Raw genomic sequence first — 11,278 nt, 5'->3', positions numbered from 1 at the left:
TTATTCATGAATATAATATGTGCTATTTTGTCAGAAATATCCTGACATTTTCAAAAATTGTCACTTTTTTGGATTTCTGGATAAATATAATAATCGAATTTTTTTGTAGCTTTTGTCATTTTAAGAGTATGCTTTAGCTCACTTCCCAGTAAAAATTTAGTTACGCAAAATATTTAAGAATCCAACAACAAATTGAAGAAATCAAAGTTTTTTATCGATCATCCTGAATCGTAAAAAGAGGAAATTTGTACCCAAATTTATCTCAATATAAATATTTTAAGAATACTGTTTGTAAATTTAAGAAATAAATAGTAATTCAAGTGAAAATCCATGTTAAAATATAGAGAAAACTCCTTTATTTAAAGAACAATGTTTATATATTTAAAGGGGTTTTTTTTGCTAATTTTAACAACATTTTTTCAGTTCTTAAGAGCATTTTTATAGATTTTTTAGGCCATCAAAGTCCGGGATCTAATCATATAACGCTCAGTTATTACTAAACGATTGAAATATTAGACCAAAAATTTTTTTTAATGTTTTAAGAGACGAAGAGTGCTCTAGCTCTTGAACTTATATGAAGTATCAACACCTATTGTAGTAGCATCGAATCGAAGTTTCATCTGTTGCATGCCTAGATTAATTTCAAACTAAATAGATTTTTTTATGTATAGTTGTCATTAAATTTTTACTTTTTTGCGAAAACTTCAACCAGCAAGTTTTTTCAAAATATTGAACATTTAATCTTTCTCTCATATATTTTATTGAAGATCAAGGGGGGGGGGGAGGGAGGAGTGGAATGTAATACAGATTCTTTTTTTTTTATGTACAATTCTCATTCAATTTTTACTTTTTTGCTAAAACTTCAACCAACAAGTTTTTCAGAAAAAAAAAAGTATAATAATAATAATAATAATAATAATATTTCTCTCTTAAATTCTATTAAATATAAGAGGGTGGGGGAGGTGTGTAAACACGTTTTTGACAGAGATGTTGTAGACAGAAATTTGATAAATTTTCTGTTACACTACTTGCTTACCCTTATCATTCGGCCATTTTAATTTCTACTGCCCCAAATTCTTTTAAACGTTCAGAGTGATCCTACTAACCGCTTGCTTGACGTTCGTGACAAACAATAATGTATTTTTAAAAGGCTTATTGCAATCACAGCAACATCGCTTATAACTTCTTGTTAATTTTATTTTGATTAGGAGAGCGACAAAAGAACGGCATTAGATCCGCGCTCTTCACCCCTAGCGGGTGAACACCTTCACGTGGCTATCGGACGGAGCTAGTATGAATGTTGCAATATTTTCACACCCATCCGTCACGTCCGATAAATCGGAACGGGCGGACGGATCGGTCGCCATGTGAATCGGCCTTGTCACTCTTCCTCCCGAATGCGTGCTGTGAAAGATAACGAGGGTATTTCGTGCGTTTTTGAGTATTTTCGCTCGTTTTTAACTTTCTCGTTTTTTTTCTCATAATCTTTTACGAGGATATTTTCGTTTTTTTTCCGCGTTTTTTGGAGTTTGTCGTTTTACCGCGAAAGGTTACAGTGGTATTTTCGCGCGTTTTAGATATTTTGGCGCGAATTTTATTTATTTACAAACATACTGGACTTGGTCATTTTACCGTGAAAGGTTACGGTTGTTTTTTTTTTTTTTTTTCGCGCGCAGACGTTTTCGGACTTTGTCGTTTTTCAAAAATAAATTTTTGTTTTAAGTTGATGGTCCCACCATCCAGCCCGGTGTATCAAAACAACACACCGCATCAACTTTTTTTTTTCCATTTAGGTCTTAGACTATTTTCGCTTCTTTTGAACTTCGATTATTTTCACTTAGTCGTTTTTCTATAATTTTTTTTAACTTGTCGTTTTTCCCGACTTAGATTTATTTTTACACCTTTCGGACTTCAAAGTTATAATTATGGATTATTTTTCAGTTTTGATTATTTTAGAACATATTGGATTTTGACTATTTCCCCGCATTTTTGAACTTAGAATATTTTTCGTGATTTTTAGTCTTAGATTATTTTTATGCATTTCTTTTTTTTTTTTTTTTTTTTTAGGCCTTAGACAATTTTACTGCTCTTTTGATTATTTTTCGCGATTTTTTTAGACTTTTTTTTAATACATTTCGATTTTTAACTATTTTTGCAACCTTTATTTATTTAAAAGTATACTTGACCTTATCATTTTTCTAATCTTTATCCATTTTCATTCATTTATCAAGTCCAATTGTTTTTATGCACATTTACCCTTGAAATATTTTTCGAACTTTGATTTGTTCATGAATTTCGAACTTTATCATTTTTTACAACTTAAGTTTTTTTGCGCGCCTTTCGAACTTCTTAGTTTTTCCGACTTAGTTTATTTTCAATTATTTCGAATTTAATCATTTAATTTTTGATTATTTTTCACTATTTTCGGGCTTAGATTCTATTCATGAGTTTGATTATTTTCTCGTTTGTTTTGACTATCGTTTTTTCGCACATTTTAGAACTTAGCAATTTTTTCACAATCAGTGATAGGAATTGGACAATTTTTTTTATTGCAAACATTATCCTACATACCGTGTCTTCAATTTTCAGCCAACCAATTTAAAAACTTGCAATCAATTTACTCTTAGTATTATTTATCACATATCACTAATCCATTTACTCATAGTACTAATTAACAAGCATCATTAACCGAATTGTAACATATATTTAAAACTACCATTATAATTATTTCCTACACATACAAAGTTTTTTTCTTTTTTTTTTTTCACTCAAGTTAAGATTTCATACCAAATTTTCTCAGAAAAATATGCATGTTTCAACACTCAAATTTATGATTGAAAGCTAGATAATGATAAGAAATTCTCTACATGACTTCAGCCGCACTTTTCTTCGTTAAAGTCATTTTTCTCGGAATAATTGAAAACTACAAGAATACTTAAATTGAGGTAGTGAGAAGCAAAGGGATGTAAGTGGCAGAATTAAAAATTTGGATATAACCAGTACAAATGGTAGGTGAACCGCTCCTCTGTCTTGGGGCAAGAAATAGTACTAGTAGCCCTGGTAGGCGCATCTGTATAGCATGATTTAGAAAAAAAAAATCAATGGAAGCCTAACTAAGATGTTATCTTCAAAGTTGTTTTACTCAAAACATGAAAATCTCCACTTGCATCCCTTTGCTTCTCACTGCCTCAATTGTCCTTTCTGATCCAGAAAAGTTATTTTGTTCTTTTGAGTGCATTATGAGATGTGCTTAGTATTTTTTAAAAAAATCTGTTATTTGGCACTAAAGGTGCGCACCTACAAGTGCATGTTTGAAACTTAGCTTTTGAAGGAATTCCACTTCCAGGGAACAGATCCCAAACCCTATTCCTTCCCTTATCGTTTGTCTTCATCAAAGATGGATGACAATTGAGCATATAGGTCTTCAGTTTCGAAAAGCTACCAGGAGAGCGCCCCTACATAAACCCTCGAGAAATACTCCCCCCCCCCCTCCATCAGCAAAGATCGTGTAAATTTTCGATTTTAGGACCAAGTAGAAAAATTTCGGAGGTGCCCAAACATTCCCGTCCCCGTCATATCTCCAACGATTGTATAAAAAAAAAAAAAAAATTCGTTTTTAGGACTTCAATGGCAGAAAGATTTCTGGTAAGGGTAAGAGCCCGGAGCCTCCAGAAAATATCATCGAAGATCATCTGCAATAGCATTTCTGGAATTTCATTTTCAGAAAACTACTGAAAGAGCTCCTAACTTCTCCATCCACTAACATTTCCAAAGATCGTCTAAAAACTGCGTTTTAAAAGTTCCCCTCCCTGCCCCTGCACCAACATCTTTAAAGATCATAACTAAATTCTTTTCTAAAAGCTTAGATTTTGAAACCCTTCGGTGGGAGAGCTCCCAAAAACTCTTTCCCCTAACAACATTGAAAGTTAAATAAAAATATGAGTTTGGAGCTTCAATGTCGAAACATTGCCACCCCCTTTAACATAACTAAAGATCGCCTGCAATTGCGTTTTAAAGTTTTTAATTTGAAAACAATTTCTGAGGGTAAACCTCTGAATGTCTCCTCCTCATAACATTACCAAAGATCGTCTAAAACTGCGTTTTTATAGCTACAATTTCGAAAAACATTCGAGGAAGAGCCCCCGAATTTCCTTCTCCCAAACATATTCGGATATAATCCACAATTGCGTTTTTAATCTTTCAATTTCGAAAATAGCCGGGGGAGTGTCTCCGAACCCCTTAACCTCCTAAAATTACCAAAGATCGTGCATTTTTAAGACTACAAAGTAGAAAAACTTCTGGGGCCCCGAATCTCTACTCCTTTCAAAATCACCGAAGGTCTTAAAAAACTTTCTAGAAAAAAAAATTTGAAAATTTCTGAAAGAGAGCCCAGAACCCCCGCACCTTAACGTATTTAGCGGTATAAACAATTGCATTTTTAAAGTTTCAATTTCGAAATTCGAATTCAGAGCCCACGGACCTCTCTTCTCTCCCTAACAGCATCTAAGATTGTCTAGATTGCCTTTTTAAAACTATACAAATTAGAAAATTTTCCGGGGTTCCATCCGCGACTCTGTACACCCCTTAATCAGTGGTGGATACAAGAGAAGGGTCATGGAGGTCATGACCCCGCCTCCCTAAACAATCAACAGCAGCATCCGCCCACATTGTGTTCATACACTTAGTTTTATAAAATGTAAACGATTACATTATCTTTTCAATTTATTAATTATTTTTGATAATAAATATTTGAACTACAACTTCGTTTTACTCCTTATAAAATTAATTTGCAATGTTTATCCCCAATTAGGTACCTTATTCCTGACCGGTTTGGTGCTTTTTATTGACCCCCAAGCAGTTTCAGAAATTTTTCGTGCCCAAAACTGCAGGTTCGTTCGGGGGGGGGGGGGGTCATTCTTCAGCATACCCCCCCCCCTTTCTAAAATGGTTTTCTGTTTTTCCCCTGCCTTTAACACCACCAAAGACTGTTAAAATGGTTTTCTGTTTTTCCCCTGCCTTTAACACCACCAAAGACTGTTTAAAACTGCTCTTTAGTGATGCAATTTCGAAAAATTGGTGAGGGAGCGCCTCTGAACCCTATAATTACCAAGGATAGTCTAAAATGCATTTTTAAGACTACAAATTCTAAATTAATACATGGGAAAAACTGCCGATCACCCTTACTCCTGAGTGAATATTATGTTTACAATTAGGTTCATTGTCAATACTTAGAGGTAGTCAATCTAGTAATGAGTCTTAAGCCATGTCATCTAAGAGTACTTTATCTAACATAGCACTTAATGCTATCCATGCTTCTAGATTTGGTCAAAGGATAATGGAAATGAAATGCTGTAAATCTAAACAAGACAACTTTTAAAGTTGTTACCAAAAGCACCAAATGTAAAGAATGATTGTAATATGGAGGAGAAAAACTCAAAAGAATCCCAGAAACCACTTACACAAACACAGGAATAGTTTTAGGTTCCACGATAAACTAGAATAAACAGGCGAGTAGAAGTAAGCAATGAGAAACTGACAGCTTAAGACGTTTACAAGAGTTGAATGGGGCCCTTATGAAAATGGTCTATAAAGAAGTCTATTGAACAAAATCTATAGAAATATCTATATACCGTCTTATAGAATTATGGCTCATTTTTCTAGAGAATTCTATAGTGAAACACTGTATAGGTTTCTATAAAATTAGTTTTACAGAATTCTATATACTTTTTATAGAGTGCTATAGATTTTTTTTATAGAATTCTATAGAAATGTCCTATCGAAAATTGGGCCATAATTCTATAAAACTATATACAAGTATTTCTTATAGATCCTCTATGGAGCTTCTCATAGAGCCTCTATAAATCTTTCTATAGGGTCTCAATAGATCTTCCTATAGAGCCTATTAAAACACAATGACAATGCTTTACCTAATCAATCTATGTTTGAAAAACCAAATTATACCTAAAAAATTAAGTGCAGCAATTACTTATATCTTTACACCAACATAGTTAGAGATGCTACATAAAACTGGACAATGGCATTCCATTTGGGAGTGCTAATTCGGTATTAAAACTCCTATCAATACAAAAAAAAAAAAAGTTAACACATCCAAGTTTTCGGTTCTTGCAACTTTATGTATTGACTAGCAAAAATACCCGGCGTTGCCTGGGTCAATAATAATTGTGAGAAACAATCGCTACTTTCTTTCGTTTTCTGTTTTAATTGAAAAAACTCAAAACACCGCTTTGACGCGATTAAAAATCGAGCTTCTTCCTTACCCATAAAAGTAAAATAGCAATAAGTATGAAGAACGAACGAGTATTCATTTAGGAACGAAAGCATGAATTGAAGCACATAAAAATTTGAAGAATTTCCAAAATATGAACTAACAAAAACAAAGATCAGTTTAAAAAAAACTTTGCGCTTTATTTAATTAAATAGTATACACACAAACAAAAAGAAAAAAAAAACTCTCTACTATGTTTCCCTAAGTGTGCAAAAAGTAGAGTTTCCAAATGTTTAAATGACTTTAAACTCATGTTGGCTCCGGAGAAGCCTTAGTTCAAAATTTTCATTATGATTACTTTTAATATCGCTGTTGTTGATAACGAATTTTTGTAACAATGGGATTTAGATTTAATAATTTAATGGGGAAAGTACATGGAATTTACTGTTTTCGATCATAACTTTTTTAAACTAAGTTTTTAAGGAATAAATTATAGCCTAAGTTGTTCCCTGATAACGTAGCTATCAATGGTGAAAAAATGGTTAAAATCCGTCCAGTAGTTTTGAAGTTTACCCCGGACATCCGGACAGAAGTAGCCCTTTATGTATAAAGATAATGGAAAAACCACTAGTAAATTAATGTCACTACTCAGTAATGAGCTTTATTTATTCAATAAAACCAAGTGCTAGGTGCAGCATGAAATTTAGGCACTTTGTACCACTTATTAAACATTTAGGCCGGCATTGAACATGGAAACAAGTTCTTAATAACTACTCTGAGGTGGTACAAAACAGGGTAAACATTTCTCAAAATAATGCTAAATGAGATAAAAATCAGAAAGTTTCCAGAAGTAAAGTTATTACACTCAAACAATTCAGAACTCACTGGAAGAAGAGCTTTTAGGAGTGACAAAGGAGGCCAAAACCAACGAGGATACCGACGTCGGTGACCCACAACCAAAAACATTCACATTGAAAATTTTGAGCCATTCCTAGACAATAGAAATGATCTTTCTGATTTGTTAGTGAAGGAAGATTCTATCATGGAAATGATGCGAGTGATCTTGGATGAGTTAATGCTCTGCAAAGAATTACAGAGAAAATTTTTTAATGACTACCAAAAGACTATAATAGCCAGCTTCTCTTTATAAACATAACACGAAATTGATTTATGTTTTCTTTATGCATGTTGTTTCATAGAAGTCGATATAAGTACACATTAAACGTACTATAGAATTAGTCATTACTAGAATAAAGTATTTTGTTATCTACGGAACCAAACTCCAATTTTAACACTAGTATTGTCTCAATCTACGCAGTTTTGATTTATGCGGCATTTCCGCCGAACGTAACCCCGACGTAAAACAAGGGTCTACTGTACTTCAGTTTCTAAGATTTTTCAGGACAGTAGCCTTGAATCCCTACCACTAGGTTCACCAAAGACGGTCGAAAATGTAATGAAATTTAATTGTTTATTAACGTGAATAAGATAATATACAGAGCTCACATTAATTTTTAAGTTAAACTTATACTTTCAGTGGTGCAGCGAAGGAGGGTGGGGGGGTAAAAGCACCCTCCAGAGATCTTGGTTTTAATATTATTGCTAATCCTAATACAGTACTTTAATGACATGTTGGACTGTTTTGATCAAAACACCTCTCCAGAAGGTAAGTGTGGTTACGTTAGTGCATTAAGTTTTATATATCTTTCTAATCTTGTTTTTTCCGGCATGGAGGAAAGAACCAAACAAGGGATGCGGAAAATATGGTGAACCTTGTTTTGTGACATACTGGTTAACGCAACATAATACAGAGTAGATGAGTTTCTGAACTAAATTGGGCTGCCCCACAAATGCTGTCGGCTATTATAGTTACCGTCGCAACAAACACTGCAATGCTTTAATGCCCAGCTGTGAGGTATATCATGATATATATCGGCAAACCCTCGTTACAGAATGGACAAAAAAGTGTTTTTTTAGAGGTGCAACAAATATTCTATTGGTATTTGGTATACTGCACATTAGGCAGACAAACCAAATAGTTGGTTAGACTAAATATTTCAATGTTCGGCAACTGATAAGTGAACAGTTTAATCCAAATAACAATTGCCAAAAATCTAAAAAGGTTCTTCTGTCTTTATATAGGAGTTTGGTAAGGCCTCATTTGGAGAATGCTGTTCAGTTTTGGTCCCCTTATCTCAGGAAAGATATTATATCTCTTTATTGGAAAGGGTTCAGAGCAGGGCTACTAGACTAGTAAAGGGACTTTCAGATTTAGATTATGATACCAGACTTAAAAGGCTGAATATGTATCATAGGCGTCGGAGCCAGGGGAGCTGGGGGAGCTTGAGCTCCCCCTGGAATATTTCAGACCGGCTCAGCTCCCCCGGAAAAATTCTCGCACAGCAGCTTTCTGTCATACATTGTTTACCTCAAACCTGATTTCAAAAATGTGATCTGCCTTTTCTAAGAATTTCCACCCAATAAGCAACAAAATCAGGGGACAGACGGAGTGGTCAGTGCACTTGAGTCCACCTTCACCCTTTTTCTCACTGTTTACACACCTCTTGATTCCCGGAAGAAGATTAAAATAATTTTAGACAAGCTATCCTACCGGCTGCGGAAAAGTGGGCTTTGCCCCGCGGCCTGCAAAAATCAGTACCAGTACCGTACCGATAGGGGTTTGCTCCCCACCTTGAGCTCGTGTTTCGAGAGCGGCATCGCTGTTTAGTTCACATTCTTATTAGTTTTGCCTCGCATACCGTTTTTTTTTTTTTTTTTTTTTTTTTTTTTTTTTTTTTTTTTTTTTGTCGTGTGATCACTAAAAAGAATAGTGAGTCAGTTTTGCATTTAAATATGAATAATATGGAATATGATACAGACATAACTGTAAAAAAGGTTACTAAGGTAAGCAACTTGTTCAAATCAAGTGATTTCAACTTTCCAGAAACTTATCTCATTTTAAGATATATGACTTCTTAGGCACAATATAAGGAATTTCCAGCGGAGTCCTTTGAAACTGGTTGATTAAAATAAACTTGCAAAATTTTACGTGAAAGTTAAACTAAAAGACCAATTGGTATTGTTCTTTATTCATTGCAATTACCTACATTAAAAAATAAATAAATAAATAAAAAGAAATCGGGGAGGAGGGATCCCCATTTACAAACAAATTTATTTATTTATTTTTTACTCCGTCGTTTATTTCTCTGGTTTGATCATTTTTCACTCCTTCATAAAAAGTCAAGCCCCGAACAAAGACAATTCTTTAAAGATTTCCCAAAAGTCTAATTATGTAGTTACAAAACAATGAACAGTCCTAAACTAATTCTCGAGGGATCATGAACGTACATATATTTCGGGTTTAAATTCTATGTTTCGATCAAAAGGTACCATCAGATCGCAAAAATGTCACTGTTCGATGATCTATCGAAATCGAAAGTAATCTGTTGCCAGATAGAGAACACGTAGCGCCCGAAATAGATATTATTCAAACAAATTTTTTATTTATTTTTTGATGGGAAATATTATCAAAAGAAACAACATAAATCAGCGGCGTACTCAGAAATTAATTTTGGGGGCGCAAATCATTGCGGTGATAAAAAACGCATTTTTTAAAACTATCCCACGGTAAAAAATTAAAAAAAAAATGTGCCCGTTACTTTATTGTATTTTAAAGCGTCAGGGATAGATTAGTTATAAAACTGCAAAGATATATATCATTCGAAGAATACTAAAGGTACTTACCCTACAGGAACAAAAATTCACATAAATCAAAATCGGTGAAATCTTTATTATTATAATATTCTTAAAATCTTTCAATGATTATAAAAACAGTTACTATGTAAAAATCTGTTTTGAAAGGTGCGAGTTTATTGAAATGAAAAATTTTGAACATAATACTTTACGAAGTTAGAGTTATTCATATTTTTTGCTTTCCTAATTTAAGATTTTTTTGTCACTTACAGATATATTTTCATGCCAAAATTGTAACTTTTCATTTATTATTTTTCATTTATTAAAAAATCTCCTACAATATTTTAGTTTCTCTCAAAGACTTTTACTAAAATTTATCTGAACAATAAAATATGTAACGAACACTTCATTTTAATACATTTCTAACGTTCTGTTTCTCCACCATAATGTTTCATCCTTTTCCCTTTTTCTAGTTCTCAGAAAATAAGAGAGTCTTCTAAATGCTACTCTGCCGAAGTCCTTCCTTTCCTTCAAAATTATTACAGAGCGCCTCAAATTTTGTTTTCAGGACTGGGTTTCCTGAAAATTTCCGAAAGAGAGTGCCTGAATGCCTCATTCTCCAATAACATGGGAAAATAAATAATATTCCGTTTTTGGAAATTCAATTTCAAAAAATTACTCGGCCCTTAACAAGGGCTTAATTACCTCACAGGACAATTAGACCTGGGCCTAATTGGCCAGGCCTAAGGGGCCCCAAATTACTGAAAAAATTATGCATAGCATTACAACTATACGAAAAAATTCCATGTATTTTTAAAAGTAATAATAAAAAAATAATGACTTTTTATTTAGAAAAGAACTTCCTTAAAGGATAATTTTTGTTAATTCTGCCAGTATCGAATTTACCATGCCACAATTTCGAGTGCCCCGAAGGGGATTCGTGAATGCACATGATAAATAATTTACATAGTTCTTTGGCCCACGAAAATGCATTCCGACAGGGCTAATAGAGTCTTCAGGGAGCCCTGAAATTATTGCAGGCCTAGGGCCTCACATTTTGTTATTGGGGACCTGCCCCTAACGCTGACAAATATCATCCGCAGTCGCGTTTTTTAGAGATTATAATTTCGAAAAAAATAAGGAGAAGGAACCTCTGAACCTTTTCTGATAACACCATTGAAGAACGCTCTCTAGGACAATTTTTGAAAAATTACCAGAGTAGAGCCCTAGAACAGCCTTTTCCCCTGACATCATTGAAGATTGTCTACAATTGCGATTTTGGATCCTCAAATTCGAAATATTGGGAGGGAGATGTAAATCGATTTGAAAATTCGATCGAGGAAAATCCCTCGAGTCATA

The sequence above is a fragment of the Uloborus diversus genome, chromosome 6 (assembly GCF_026930045.1).
Source record: "Uloborus diversus isolate 005 chromosome 6, Udiv.v.3.1, whole genome shotgun sequence".
NCBI lineage: Eukaryota > Metazoa > Arthropoda > Arachnida > Araneae > Uloboridae > Uloborus > Uloborus diversus.
This window is presented reverse-complemented; position numbering follows the sequence as displayed.